Raw genomic sequence first — 16,884 nt, 5'->3', positions numbered from 1 at the left:
AAGTGCAAAGAAAAATAGAACAGGGTGTGGGATAAGGGGTGTGCCTGTGGGGAGTGGGGGACATTTTAGAATTTATAGTCAAAGAAAGTCCATGATAGGTGATATTTGAGTGGCTACTTAATTGAAGCAGAGTGCCGATGTGCATACCCAGAGGAAGGACATGCCAGGCAGTGTGGGATTTAGGATTAAGCTACTCTCTCAGACCCCATACTTGATCCAGTGACCCTGTGATTAAAAAAAAAAAAGAGCTATCAAACCATGAAAGTACATGGAACAAACTTACATGCATATAGCTAAGTAGCCAGTCTGAAAAGGCTATCCAATGTGTGATTTCAATATATGATGTTCTTGAGAAGGTAAAACTAGAGACAGTAAAAGATCAATGGATAGATAACAGGGGTCTGTGAGGAAGGAGGGATGAATGAGTGGAACACAGGGGATTTTTAGGGCAGTGAAACCATTCTGTATGATACTGAAATGGTGAACACATAGTATTATGGATTTATCAAAACCCACAGAATGTACAACAGAATGAACCCTAATGCGAACTATGGACTTCAGGTAATAATAATGTGTTGATATTGGTTCATCAATTGTAACATACCACACTAATGCAAGATGTTAATAATAGGAGTGTGTGTGCATGCAAGATAGAGAGGGAGAGAGAGGCGGGTGGGAGAAAGGGAGTATATGGGGAATCTGTTCTTTCTGCACAGTTTTTCTGTAAATTCAGAATTCTCTAACAAATAGTCTCTTTTTTAAAAAGGGAAGAATGCATAACGGGATGAGAAGAATTTGTGACTGCTTTTGCAATCTACCACAGCATCAAAGACCATCTGCCAAACCTTACCCTCCAGATTCACTTCCTAATTCATCTACCCAGCCTCCTGGTCCAATGACCTACCAACCCCCAACCCAGTCCCTGATACAACTGCATTTCTATACCCAGGTGCATTTTCTGATGTTCTTCCCTTAGCTGGGCGGGCTCTGAACTCCTCTTCTCTGTGTATTAAAGTTCTGTTCATTTCTTAACCAGACTCTCTTACTTTCTCCATGAATCTTGTCAGTATCCTTTAGTCAAAAAGAATCCCTTCTTCCTTTGCATTCCAGCAACACCCTGCAAGTACCCTATTACTGATCCTGGTTGGCCTTATATTACGCTGTTTTTTATCTGTTTTCCTTGAAGGCCAGTTCCTTGTCTTAATTTTCTTTGATTCAACTATAATGCTAAACACAGTGCAAGGCACATAACTGGAATGGAGTGAATGTTGACTGGAAACTGTAATTAAATGTAGAAGAGATGTGATAATTTAGTCATGAAGGTCCTGTTTTCTTGGCTTTTTTCTTAGTTTGGATTTCCTGGTCCTCTTTCGCCGTTAATGACCCAAATGCCATTTTATTTGTAAAATATAAAGAATGGTATAGAGAGAAAGTTATTAAATTACACAAATGATAATAATAGCAAATGATTTCATGTAAAGTAAGTGGTGGAAAGGGAAATTGGATCTATTGCATATAAAGAATATCACATTTAACTTATGGGCTGTGGTGAAGGAAAATACATATAAATTATTAGCTATTACAGGCAGTAGATTCCTACTGTAATTGACAATGCTAACATTATAAACATAGACAGGGTTTCACAAGAATGAATTTGGTATTCAATACTGTACCATTTGGGGGTACATTTTTCTTTATTACTTTGACAATCGGAAACAACAGGAATTTGAGCTGCTGATTTTAATTGATAAGCAGATTGCCTTTTGCCAACTATTGAGCTCTAATGGCCCAAGGTCTGTTCATTTTTTCAACATCATTTCTGTGCAACTGAAATAAAATGATCAATTAGTCTTTTAAGCACAGCATCTGTGTTTTGAGGGCAAGTTGAGAATGGAAGTAAAAATTGATTTTGTGGACGAGTCTCAGAGGGGTACTGGCTCTTTCCCTTCAGGAAAGTTCCCATCTCTGAGCAGAAGGCAGCTGCTAGAATTAGGGCACAAGTGGCAGATATGGGTAGGTTTAGTACACAACCTATGGAGCAGTTTTAAACTGGTAACAACTGACATAAGTGAGAGCTAATCTAATGCTACATTAGCTGAGAAAAACAAGTGAGCAATACTTACTCAGTGTTACACACCTGGAAGGGAAAGAAGACCATGACCCGAACTATACGTGGGCTCTACTGCTGCCACTATGAGGGACAGGTAGGGCTGGGATAGGAACCAAGGAGGGAGAATCTCCATTGATGGGAAACTCTATCTTCTCCAAAACTAGATAATGGCTTCACATAATTCCCTAGGTTTTGTAATATACACTTATCAATACAAATGCTTGCATGGATGTGCTTAGTGAGTGCTGTTTATTTAGAAAATGGTGCTCAGAAATGTATGTATTCTAAAGTGTATATGTAGGACTTAGATAACACAAGAAATAGTCTGTAGTAGTCAGAAAGAATCTTAGGTTAATGCATGTAGCCCAGAATGTAGGGGAAAAAAGAGCAAGACCATGATATGCATAAACCCAACTGACCATCAATATCCTACGTGACAAGCAAGACATGCCTAGTTGGAAAAGCTCCATAGATTCACCGACACCCCAAATTTTGATTAAAAAGATAGCCTCCTGTTGTTTAGTTTTCAGTGATGGCGCCTAGAGTTCATCAGATCCATTCCACTGCTGTGAACACTAGCCTAAGCAGTCATCTCTATCCCTCCCCCTTCCAACACACACACACACACACACACACCCCTTCAGACTCAAAGGGGAGGAATGACAAAGTTCACTTATCAAATCATAATAAAAAAATATTTAACTCATTTGGATGTTTTGATTATTAAATGAGCCAAACTTTATAAAATGCCTTGCACATGGTAATCTCATAAAAATTGCTACTGCTGTTATTACTGCTGCTGCTACTGTCTGGCTCTGAGGCAACACATAATCTAGGTATTAACAATTATGCATAATGAGTCAGTTGTGATATAATGTAAAGAGCTGATCTTGGAATCACATCAGCCTGGGTTTGAAACCACTTACTAACAACCGAGAGTTTGGCTTATTTACTCAACTTCCCTGAATCTCCACTTCTTCCTCGGTAAATGGAGCAGTAACATTTACCTCAGGATTGTTGTAAGGAATTAATGTAGAACACCTAGGAAGTAGGTGGTGATTGATAAATGTCAACGTCTTCTGAGATTTCCTCCTAAACATTTCCTGTGAGAGTCTCCACTCCAGACATGAGGATGCAGCACGGGAATAAGTGGGTTGTACACCCGATATTCTTTCCAACACTGAGTGATTGATGGAAACCTGTTATCTCTTTCTGAGCAGCAGCTGCTGTTGACTGCCACACAAGTGCCCCCGGAAACATGCTGTCAGCAGATAGTGATGGTTTATTGCCCATAGTCAGCTGATCATTTCTCTGGAGGAGCGAAAATCGCAAATACAGTGTGTGAACCAATGTGGCCAAACTATTCAGAATTTGGTCCCGGATAGATACAAGAGTGATCACATCCTTAACTACCCCATTTCCAGCAACTTTGCATGCTTACAAAGCACTGAAAGGCCATTCATTATAAGTGCCCACCTACAATGCCCCAGTTTATACGTTTATCTTGAAAGCCAATTATATTCCTAAGTTTGTTTTGCAACTTTTCTCCCAGGAAATTTCTAGCCATTCTCTAGAATTAAGCTGTTGTATGACTTTTTAATCTCCTTCCAGAATCCTTCCCCACTCTATGTGGCACCTAGAAGTTGGCCATGAGATTCGAAGTGAATACTAATGTGACTCCTGTACTAGCCCTTCTGCAAAGAGGCAGAGTAATCTTGGAGGCAAGGGCTTTACAGTATGATACAATCCTTATTATCTCCCTGTATGGGACCTGTATTAGTTAAGCCTCACTTCTGTCAATTGTGAAATGGGGAGAATGCATTCTGGTAAAGAATGGTTGATGCTTAAGTGAATGCATGAAAGGAAAATGCCTAGCAGGTAGTTGATACTCAACTTTTTAATGGGTCTTCCATTTTTATACAGATTTGTTCAATCTACCTTCTTAATCCCCCTTGTTAAAAACTTCCTCTGAACCTCTTGCCCATGTCAACTCAGCCCTGTCACAACTTGAGAGAAGCAATCTGTGAGCAAGTAGCTGCAGCAATGCCTCAGTGCTTCAATCCCAAAGCTTCAGTGCTTGGTGATGGCTTGGGAAGGATGGTGCCTTCCTTGGAAGAAGTGACACTATGGTTCCACCTTCTGTGAGCCCACAGGCAGCCTGACAGACAAGAACATTTCCTGGGCTCCCACTGGGCTCAAAGCACCTGATTAGGTTCAGTGAAGGATGACAAAGGAAGGAGAAGATGGGCCTCCTGCCTGGGTGCTCCCTCCACTAACTGCTTAGAAGCCTGAGAGAAGCCGGGGAGTCAAGGTTAGCTGGAAGATGTCACACCACAGTGCCCTCTACTCAAGGAGAGCTCATTTTGAGTTGGCAAGTATTCTATCTGTTAGCACAGAAAATATTCATTCCTGGAGTAAGGGAATTGGGAGTTAACCAGATCCAGGGCACCCAGGAGGCCTTGTAAATCACAGAGACGCTGAACAACCTCAAAACTCTGCTGAGAACACTGAGACTATGTATTCCAGTCACAAAGGAGCACAGAAGCCTTTTGTAAACCAAGGGAAGGTAGATGCTGTGGGATTGCTTCGCAGAGAGGACAAAATCTAGGACAGCAGCTACAATACAGCCACAGCTGAGCCACAGTCCTCCTGGTGTCTATCTTTACTCAGTCCTTCTTAAAATTTCTGATTTGTCTTTTGTGGATATTGCCTGATCAAAAGGAAAATCTCTTGTTTGACCAGAGAAGGGCTGGGAATGGCAGGGGAGGTGTGCAGAGGACAGGCGGGGGCTTGTTTATCTCTATGGTGGATCCGTCCCTCCTTCGGAAGAGCAGGCTGTTCCACCCCCGAGATAATGGGGAGCATAATGCCCCGTCGTCTCATTTCTGAAATTCAAACTTGCAAGGGCGGATTCATGTGTTTGCGTTTAGGAGAAAACCCAAGGCCTCCCACATAGTCGTGGGCTTTGTTCACACGGTTTTCTTCTGAGAGTTTCACTCTCCCCCGGGATAACTAGATTCTCATAGAAACTAAACTGAAGTGCAAGATTAATCCAGGTTGGTTACATGCCAGCTGTTTCCTACAAACCTTTGAAGGTGGATGTGTGACAGACATTTCTAATTATCTATAATGACACTTTTATTACTATGGCTCTCTTCTCCTAAGGACTTTGTGATTTCAGCATGCTCTAGAAGGCTAGAGTTATTCATCACAGCTTATTTATTTAAAAATTGAGGTGAGGTGAATATGGAAATAAGCAATCTAAAACTTTCTTTTAAAATCATATTTTATACATCTTTCCATTATTAACATTTTTATATTGCCAAGAGTGCTTACTTTCCTGTTCCAATTCAGTTATATATATATATATTTTCAAGACAAATTTCAAAGTTGTAACTTAAAACAATTTAAAACAATCAAAGTCAATAATGCTTAAAAGCAACTTTAGTATAGGAGAAAAACTCCAGATTTGAGACAAAACACTACGTTTAGTTTAGCTGTACCACTTTAGAAAATGTTATTTAACCTTTCCAGCCTCAGTGTCTTTAGGTATAAAACAAGGATGAAGATGTCTACTTGACTGAAGTGTGGTTGAGAGTTGAATGTGATTAATTAAGTGCATGAAAGCTACCAGGTGAGTTTGATAATTAGTGTTTTCCTGGGTAAATATCATATAGAGACCAATGTTCACAGAACTGAAGAATAGCTTTGAACAGAGGTTCATATTTGAGGATCATGGATAAAGGTTCAAAGATGGGCTTCTTCAGGAAGCCCATGAATACCCTGAAAACAATGTGCAAAACTTCTGGGCATCTGTGTATGTTAGGACTCTGGGTTGTGACAGAAACTGAACCCATACCAGCTTATTCTATCAAGAAAGTACAGGTAGAAGCCTGGGTAGCTTGGGAACAGGTGGAATCAGGGCTTGGAATACAGCCAAGGTGCTCCACCTAGTGGCTCTGTTTCTTCTGCAGATGGGCATTATCTGTAAGCAGATAGGGTGAGGGATCCTGGAGAAAGACCAGGCATGACTTTCTTGACACAAGCCATTTTGGCCTAAACTGTTTTGTAATCTAAGCCTGGCCATTATGCTTGCCCTAGAACAGGTCTCAGTAACTAATGTTCTTAAGGGAAGTAAGGGAATGCAGGAACGAAAGAAGTAAAAGCAGTCAAGAAACAATAGTTCAGCAATAAAAAAGAGTCCTAGTTCCTCCGTAAGGGATCTACATAACAATCTGATACAAGTCTGAGTTCTGCAGGGACTAAGCCCCCCACCCAGCTGGAGGATTGGAATGATGATGTTGACTCTCCTGACTTCAATCAACTAAAGCCTGGACTCTGGCAACCGTTGCCCCAATGTTATGGTGAATTCTTCTCTGCTCAAGCCCCTTCATGAGTATGCATGTTCCCTTAGCTTAGAACTTCCCCAATTTTGCTGTTCGGGGAGACACTGCTTTGGGAAAGACCCCTGGTGTTCTCCTTACTCGCTGCAGGTAATGATAAATCCTTCCTTCTCCCGACCTTTGGCTTGGTTTTGTCTTTCAGCTCAACGCCCACCAAGAGGCGAACCTAGTTTTTGTTTAACATATTCACTTTTACACAGGTGACCAGCTTCTTGAAAACACATTGAGGGGCATGGATTCAGACGATTACATCACCCAAACTAGAGAGGAATTGGTTCTCTCTCTTCCCAAGTTAAGAAGTCTCAAGAAAGGACCCTGATCCTTCTGTCTTGATCGGAACATCACGGTGGCCAGGAGGCAGGGAATTTAAGATGCTAGTGGGGACCACTTGTATGACAGAGTAGAAAAAAAAACATTTCCTAGGAGAAAAAGGGGCTTGAGTGTGGCTCCAGGGAGACAAAATTCACATAAATGGACTATTTTGTGGGACTTATATATCAGATTTTCAAATGTTTTCATTCACCATAGAAGAACCACACATCTGCAGATTTGAGAATTCAGAGGTTGTTTCCTTTTGTGGAAATATCTTGTGGCAGATATTTCTTAAAGAAACCCAATGTTTCTGTGAATATGTAAAAAGTTTTCACTTAACTGCAGTCCTGTGATTAAAAAATTAATGCAAAGTTATTTATTCATAACCTTCACATAAATTAATATTCCAACTGAAGTGCACAGAAGACTCCAATTAAGTTTAATAATTCTCGGTGGGCATCTTAGGTTCCATAAAAATGGCTAATATCTGTAACATGCTGTCAATTTAACTCAATAAATATTTGAATACTTTTTATGCATAAGATTTGAGCTTAGATAATGTTAAAAGAGAGTTGACCACTTGAGGAAAACATTCTTAGTATCTGTGATGATTAATTTTACGTGTCAACTTGTCTAGGCTATGGTGTCCAACTGTTTATCAAACGCCAGTCTTGACGTTGCTGTGAAGGTATTTTTAGATGTGATGAACACTGAAATCAGTAGATGAGTAAAGCAGGTCAGTTTCCATATTGTGCGTGGAGACTAATCAGCTGAAGGCCTTAAAAGCAAAGACAGGTTTCTCAAAGTGGCAATTTGGCCTCAAGACCGCAGCATAAAAACCTTGCCTAAATTTCCAGCCAGACTTCCAGACTGCAGATTTTGGACTGAACAATGTAACAACGGCGCTGCCTGGAATATCCAGCCTGCTCTACAGATTTCAAACTTGCAAGTCCCCACAATCATGTGAACCAATTCCTTAAACTAAGGCAGAGTCTCTCTCTCCTATTGGTTTTGCTTCTCGAGATTCTTGGCTAATACAATATCCCTAAAATATAAAGGGTATCTATAATTTAGAAGAAAAAGCCAACAACCCAAGAATAAAATGAGCAGAAGAAGCAGACCTTCCGCAAGTTCACCTACCTTGGCGTGAACCTCGACCACCTGCTTGGCCAAGTCCTACCAGCAGCTCGGGCCGCGGGGCTGCGGGGCTGCGGGGCTGCGGGGCGGCGGGGCTGCGGGGTGACGGGGCTGCGGAACCAGCCTGCGGAGAACGCCTACTCCCGGCTAACGCGGCTGCGCAAGACCAAGACCGAGGCGCCGCCCACGAGAAGCCGGACGTGGTAGAACTGCACCTGAGGGTCATAATCGTCCTGCCTGAGATGGTGCGTAGTATGGGAGGGGCGTCTACAACCGCAAGATATTCAACCAGGTGGAAATCAAGCCTGAGATGATGGGCACCTACCTGAGCCAGTTCTCCACCACCTACAGGCCCGTGAAGTACAGTGGGCCCAGCATCAGGACCACCCACTTCCCGTGCTTCTTCCCCCTCAAGTAGCCTGACAGCCAATAAAGGAACAGCCTTCTCAAAAAAAAAAAAAAAAAAAAGTGTTCTGTGACTGTTTCACATAAAAAGAAATACAAAAGACTTAATGTTGCTCAAAATGAGGGATGTCACATTAACAGTAAGTTAAAATATCTATCTTACATATCAGAATGACAAAACGTCAAATACTTTAATTTCTTATTAAAAAACAAATGAACTCAATTGTTGATTATGTAACCACACAGAGATGAAATTTACTTCAGGTTAAAAAAATAACTTCAAGTGATTACTTTTAGTAGTAAATACATCGTTATTTTAAAACTACAAAAGGTGTGTTTAAGATAAAACTAGGTACTTACATTAAGGTAGTTAAGGGAGGGGTTTTCATCATGAGAAAACGGAGAATGCATACACATGTAAAGTAAAACAAGTTAAGTATAAACCTACAGTCTTAAATTTGAAACATTTTTTTTCTCTTAAAAAAACCCCTAAATTTCCTGACTCTGTCCACAGAAAAGGCCTAGTAGCAATGAGAAGTTGTGTGGTTTGTAAATAATTTTCCACTAAAATATTCTAGGACTCTTGGTGAAACAACTGTTTATAGCCAGACCTGGGGCAGATAGTGGGAAGATGAACCTGAGACATCTTATTGAAACAGGAAATAAGGAATTTATCTAGACCAATGTACTCATATCGAGAGAAAACAGAAACCAAACGGAAAGGACTCTCTCCCCAATGGCCTGAAATAAGATAATGTGAGCATCAAAAATAATAATAATAACGCCAACCATAGATTGAAACACACACAATATATAAAAACCCATTAGCTCATTAATAGTCTTAAGAAAAAAATATTCCTTGGTTACCATTTGGAGTTCATAAGACCCACTGTCATTTCTCTAAAAACTGACATCTGTTCTTCCTTTCCTGTACACACTTTATTTTAGGGTAACTAAGTAATTAATGTGTGAAGTTCTTTAATAGAAGAATCTTTTCTAACATATGCTGAAAGAATTAGAAAATCATTATTTGCAACCTCTAGGTTATCAATGGAACTGGGAAAAGATCATTAATTATTCAACCATTTGCTAAAGGTTAATAGGGAACTTCATAAGAAGTACCCTGCATCCCCAACTCTAATCATCATTAAAGTGAGACTAACACTTAAATGTTGGTGATGATGTGGAAAAGTTACTACCCTTGTGCACTACTGGTTGGCGTGTAAAATGATACAACTGTTGTGGAAAACAGTGCGGCAGTTCCTCAAAAATTTAACAATAAAATTACCATATGGTGCAGCAATCCCACTTCCGGATATAAACCCCCCCAAAATTGAAATCAGGGTCTTGAAGAGATATCTGTACACCATGCTCATAGCAGCATTATTCACAATAGCTAAAATGTGGAAGCAACTTAAGTGTCCACTGAAGGATGAATGGATGAGCAAATTGCAGTATATACACACAATGGAATACTATTCATGCTTAAAAAGGAAGGAATTCTGCTACAAGATGGATAAAACTTGAGGATATAATGCTAAGTGAAATAATCCAGTCACAAAAAGACAAATATTGTATGATTCCTCTTGTACTTAGGATAGTCGAAATCATAAAGACAGAAAGTATAATGGTGGTAGCCAGGGGCTGGGGGAAGGGAGAGTGGGGAGTTATTTTTCAATAGTTTTAAAGTTTTAGTTTCACAAGATGAAAAAAGTTGTAGGGATGGATAGTGTTGATGGTTGCATAACAATGTGAATGAATAAATACTACTGAACTGTACACTTAAAAATGGTTGTGCTGGTACATTTTATGTTATGTGTATTTACCACAATTTTTTTTTTTAAAGTGAGACTACCAGGTGCGTGCGTCCTGATGTGATACAAAAGGAACTACGTATTACAACCTATAAGAGATGTTTGCCTAGATAATTGCAACTAAATCTACTCAAGCATCCACATTTAACCACCTGCTTACAGGGAGTACAGAGTGAAAAATGAATTGAACTTGGAATGGTAAGCAGAACTTTGAAGTTTGACAGGAGGAGGGAGGGCTGAGAGGAAAGCATTAAAAGCAGGGATCAAACCACAGGAACAAAGGAGCAGCAAGCAGTTCCTGTGGGAAATAGGCATTGAGCTGCTTTCTGAAGACCTTGAATGTCTGACTGAGAAGTGAGAAGACACAAACAAATAAAAATAATGGCAGGCACTTGTGAATGCTTTCTAGGGACCAGACACTGGGCTTCTTGTGCTCATTTATTTCTCACCACAATCTTTTATGAGAGGCATTATTTTCATTGTTTTACAAATGAAGAACCTGAGGCTTATGAAAGGCTAAATAACTTGCCCAAGGACACCAAACACTTACAAAGAAGGGTTCAAAAGTTCAACATCATCGCTTTCTTGACTGTAGAATAGAAAATTCATTGAAGAAAGTATTGCTTATACCTCTCTAGCTAATGCAAATCACTCTTTGTGATTTGTCCTTGGCTTACTTATTTAGCACATACTATATTTCATTGATTCAAAATGCCATCAATTGCAAGACTCACAGTTATTTCATGTACCAAGAAAAATGCTGTCAATTAAAATAAAATACCGTGTTTTATCATTTAGAATTTTTATTTGCTACCTATTGAAGGAATCCCTATGATATTATTTAGACATTTATTTTGAATCATATATCACTTTTATCATACATAAAATCAACAATATTAGCAAACTATGCTAATTCCTAAAATTTCTTACCATTCATGACTTTTTCACATTGCTTTTCAATTCAGTCAGCAAGGTCTCTGTTCTTCCACATATTTTCCTTTGTGCCATCAAGACCCAAGATATAATCAAAGTCCACTGGTGTTGGGCTCTTAAGTCAGTTTTGCCGTGATATAGAGGTAGTCTACTTTTGAGTTCCATTTGGAACTTAACCCATTTTTTTCATGTCCTTCCCACCTCCTCCTGCAATTGTTTATATCCTACGGGTTAAAAGAGTGTTTCTGATTTTCCTCCAATGTACTGAAATTTAATTTTGCAAGTTTTGAGGCTGAAATTTTCATATTTTCTTATAAAATGACAACTATGTCATGATTGGTGCCAGGCAAAATAAGGCGTTCATTGGGCATAACTTGTATCTTGATTACAGAGGTGTTAAAATGTGACAAAGAAAAATGCAGGCCTTAGGATTGCTAAATATAGTAGTTAAAAATAACATATTTGCTTAAACATTATCAGATGTGGAGACAGAATTAGAGTAGCTAGCTGGGAGACTGCCTGGGTTTAAATTCTCTTCTTCAGTTACTTACTTCCTGTGGGTCCAGGGGCAGTCTCCCTCTCTCCCTACCTTCTCCCCGTCTTCCCTTCCTTCTTTCTTGCTCGTATTTATTGAACATCTGTCATGAACTAGACATTAGTATAGGTGCTTGGAAGTCATTAGAAAATAAAATAAGGATCACACCCTTATCCATTTTGATTCTAGTCTTAAGGAAGAGAAGTCTTAAGAAAAACATTTTAGATGTGGACTACCACAAGTAAGTCAACAAAGTCAAAATTAAAATGTGTTTTTTCCTACTATCAATTTAGACTCTTAAAAAATTACTTTTCTGATCTTCAAATTCTTTATTTGCATATTACATGAATAAGTTGTGTATGTGTGCATATTTGTATGTGTATGTTACTCTTTAAAATCAAAATACAGATGGAGCTATTTCTACAGAATGTCATGTATTCTTCAAGGTGAAGAAGAAAAACTTCTGCCTAAAATGATGATCAGTGAAACGCAAAAAAGGTAACAGCATGGAAAATGAAACATAAATGAGGTTTATAAAATTATCTTGGTTATATTTCTCTATGGTGTTGTCTGCAGCCCAGATGACCCTCTCATTTAGCACATGAGTTCTTGGTTAACTAAGTTACCTCTGGAGTTACTTTACTGTTGTTCATGTGTGTTATGAATTTTATTTTTCCTCCCTTAAATCCATGGAGAATATATATCATCCCAAATGCACACTGTCATTTTGAATTTGAAATATTTCCTTGGACTCTTCATACAGGAACAAATCTATTATTTTGTACAGGGAATATTTTTTCCTTTGCTTGACATCACAGGCTAAAGAGCATATCATCTTCAGCAATTTAAATTTAAATGAATCAATGGGCTAACATTGATTTGCCTCTGTTCCTCCACAGCCACATACAGTAGTTTGCATTAATTAAATTAGTAATAAAGGAATTAAAATTGCTAGCTTCTAAGGGAGGGACATGTCAGTGGTATTAAATGTTGCACTTGGAATGATTGTCCTTGCATGTTAATTATTAGCTGCCTGAGATGCAGAGGAAGTTCAAGGAAATGATACTCTAACCACGTGTTATCTTAATTTGGGAAAAGTTCCTTTAAAGGATGAATTGCATTGCAATGGGTTTTCTAATCAGACCATGCACTAATTTAGAATCAATGACCTCTAATCCTTTAAATCCACTATCACTGGCAGTAATTGGGAGGCTTCTGTAAGGCTGTTTACAAGTTACCTATCTGGACACAACAAAAGATGGATTTGTTTACAAATTCGAATTTGTAATTGTGTGCGCTAGAAAGCTCATCTCTTTAGTTGCAGTGGTGATCAGGTCATTTGTGGCCTCGTGTTATTGGTGTATGCGTAGGCTTGCGAAAGAGGAGAAAGAGGAAGAAAGAATAAGAAAGAAATGACCACTAATGTGGTTCTTATCAATTGCCTAGTTTCTTTCGGCAGCCTAACTGCTGCCACTTTTGGACTGCACAGTGCAGATGACCATTTTTCCTTTGTTAAGCCTAGGTATACAAGCAATAATGGGGCAAGATTAGCAATTGTTTGGTTGCTGTAGCATCCATTCAATGACTTCCGGTCTAAAGAACAAGACACCTCAGCAGAAAAGTTTTCTTTTTGAGTTCCTTACCCCTGGTTGGAAACTTGGGCAGGACTCATGGCTTTTTGGTTCACTGAGAGATAATAGACAGTTTTGTAATTACTTGAAATCACAAAACACAGTCTCAATTCAATCTTCATTGTGAAGTAAGGCTTTCATTTTCCATTTTGCTCTAACTAAAGCTTGACCACAGAAGTGCAGTGTGAATGCTTTTTTCCCCATTCTCACCACACCCTTGCTTTGTATCTGTAGCTTCGACTCTGGACCTGGAGTATGGGAAAGGAGGTGGGAAAAGGCTTAGGGAGGTAGGCTTCAAGGTCTCTGGCCTTGGAGGATATTTAAACCTGTGTCTTCTGATTATTTAATTTTTTTCCCTCCAACATAGCATAGTGGGTCACAGTTGCAATAGACTAAGAAACAAAGGAAGCAAGTAACTAACCTGATTGAATCGGAAGACTTGATGTCACCCCAAACTTCACTCCATCAATCTTAGCTATACTGGGTCATCTAAGTCCATGTGGCTGTAAACTGCAGTAGACAAGGCCAAAGTAAGAAGAACACACATACATCCAATATCTCCTATACAGCAGGTGCTGCGGTCCTTTTGACTATGTCAAACCTTGACATTGCCATCGAGCCTGCTGACAGCGGCACAGACCTGACTTGAAGCTAGAATGAGGACAGTTCTGTATGTGTGGAGACCATTTCCAAGAGTAACTACAAACAGGTAGGCCAGCGTTTGCCCAAGAGCTAATCTATTGGACCAGATACCACCAGCAAGTCAGCAGTTCTCAGAGACTTTGTTTTCCCAGTGTGGGAAAAGATACTGCTCGTTGTTTTCATATTTAACAAACATATCTATTTCTTTGCTTACTGCCTCCATCTTTGTAACCTATACTTTGTTGAACTGGGCTTCCCTGCCCTGCAGAAATCTCCAATTTGCACTCAATAGTCCACGCGGAGTCATTTTCTTCTTAACATGTGCATTTTATTCTTTAAAGGACAACAGGCTCCAATGTAATTGGTATTCCTGACATTTTACAAAGGAGGCAACTGAGGCTCAGGGGTTTGATGTTGTGCTCCAGGCCTTACTGCTAATAAGTTACAGATCCACAGATCCTACATTCATTTAGGAGTCCATTCAAGGTCTGCTTGTTTTTAAAGACTATAATTTTTCCATTAAGCTAATAAGTACATCTGTCCCTCAAGAATGCCCTGTGCCATTTGGGGAACACAAAAAGCAAAGTAACCATCTCTCCCTTTACACCATCGCCACCATAACTTCATCTAGGATGTGGTGGATAGTCAGGTCTGCTGGATCTGCGAAGGATTTGGTGAGGGTACGTACATATGTACATATGTATATGTAGGTCTGTTTAATAACGCCCTCCCAATTATTTGTTATTTATATAGTCCTATCCATATTTTCCTCTCCTTACATTGAACCTTCCTGCTGAGCAGTTTTATGTCTTCAGAACTTGTGCCTGAAATGTGAAAACACAAGGAAAAGGTTAATGAAAGCAGTGAGAAAACTTTTCGGATATCTTTCAGGACGTTGCCTGTGATCTTTTAGATTCATATTCCGATTTACTGCCTGGATACCTGAGTGCTTACTGATCAGTATGATTGTCCAAATGACCAATGACGTGAATTAATGAAAACTTAATTAGGCCTTTTGAGCTAAGAATATTTTTTAAGAGACTCTGACATTTGGTGAGAAATGTGGTGTCAGCGGAATATCTAGCCTGAATATAATTTCTAATTTGGGGATGTAATTATGTGAGCATATAGAGAGAGCAATTATATGAACCTGCCTTGAGTGCTGAACTTTGGAACAATGAAAAGGGACAAATGTGGGCCAGAGACAGACAGAACACATAATGTGCCCAGTCTGCCCAGAAACTTGTATACAGGCTTAAAATTTATACGCTTAAGATCTCTAAATAGCTACCTGGCATTACTACAAATAATTCTTATGTGTTGATGCCAAAGAGTATTTAATACCATACAGAGGGATTCAAGGTCCTGGGGGAGGGGTGAATGTTGGTCCCAGAAAGGTCAGAGAAGAGGGAAGCATTTCAGAAGCACAAAAATCTAACCATTGGGGTTTTAATAAAATGTCTCTGATTTTTTGAGGAAGGAATCTTCTTGATATTATCCTGACCTAATAAGCCATCCAGGAACTCAGAGTTGCCTCTGAAGAGGTGTACCAGTTCGTTACTGTCACATAACAACAATCTCAAAGCTCAGTGGCTTAAAACAACCCTCATTTATTACTGTAACGCCTGTGTCTGTGGGTCACAGCTGATGTGGGCTATGCTCAGGTGATCTTGGCTGGGCTTGCTCATGTGACTGTGGGCTGGGTAGGAGCTCTGCCCTGGCCTGGGCTTGTCTGAGGCACCTTACCTGGTGCAGATCTGCTCCATGGGTCCTCAACCTCCTCCTGGCATTAACAGGCTTGCCTTGGCTCATCCTTCTTATGGTGATGACAAGAGGGCAAGAAGAAACATGGTAGGCCACTTGAGATCTAGACTCAGAGCTAGAAAATGGTCACTGGTCACTTCTACACAATCTTATGGGCCAAAGCAAACCATAGGGCTGAGTCTAGTGTCAAGGGGTGGGAAAATATGCTCTGACCCTTTTCTGGGAAGAGCTACAAAGTCACATGCAAAGTGTATGAAGACAGGGAAGGGTAAATAATCAGGATAATGCATATTATAATATAATATGCACATATATATAATATATAATGCATATAATGCATATTAGCTACTAATGCAACAGATGGACCATAAAAGAAACAGAAACAGGATGCTTTTTGCAAAAGCATTTAATTTTAGGAAACGTCTTCTGAAACATACAAAGAGGGGAATGGAAGGAAAGGACTTATCCTATCGTATAGCTGTAGTTGCTTCTTCTAAGAAGAAAATATGAACCAAGGACAAGATCAAAGGCTGTACAAACTGTTGTGATATGCTTCATCACACAAAGTCATCTTTTAGCAAAAGATCAGTTAACTGCAATTATAAATACAAGTGCTTTAAATCTGGAAACTCGAGCTGATCGGGAAACCAAATCATAACTGAACGCTCCCTGTGCTCATCAAAGTTTCCAAACGTCTGCTGCTCTGTTCTTCTCTTCCATGTCTAAATTGGAATATAAATTATTTTGGTAAAGCCCATTTGACTTTGCTCCCAACCACATGGTTTCCCCATTGGATCAAATGTCCAGAAAAACCATTTTAAAGAAGAAACTGAGAAGTTGATTTCCACCCCAGCCTATACACATACATATCCTACTTCCACTAGTAAGAGTGGGGAATAATGGAGCCGACCCAACAAGAAGTGTCTACTGCCAGTTTCTCTTTGGTGCAATGCAAGAGTCACGGGGCAACGATGCTGAGGGGATCAATGTAAATTTCACTTCACTGATGTTGCAGAAACACCATAAATACTACAGCATTACTATTTTTAAATCTGTACAACCCTTTGAATTGAACACAAATTTCATATATTGCTATTGTCATCAGGACAACAAAAAATATAGTGAGTCCTTGGTGATAACTATAAAGTACGTATTTCATATTTTAATGACTTTATTTTATTATATTCAAGAAAAATTA

General features: G+C 39.5%; 1 pseudogene; it reads left to right on the top strand.

Moving 5' to 3' along the window:
• Nucleotides 1-2,156: 2,156 nt before the first annotated feature.
• On the top strand, nt 2,157-8,380 carry LOC115855682 (small ribosomal subunit protein uS19-like; annotated as a pseudogene).
• Nucleotides 8,381-16,884: the final 8,504 nt, after the last annotated feature.

Source organism: Globicephala melas, chromosome 4, assembly GCF_963455315.2.
Source record: "Globicephala melas chromosome 4, mGloMel1.2, whole genome shotgun sequence".
NCBI lineage: Eukaryota > Metazoa > Chordata > Mammalia > Artiodactyla > Delphinidae > Globicephala > Globicephala melas.
This window is presented reverse-complemented; position numbering and strand designations above follow the sequence as displayed.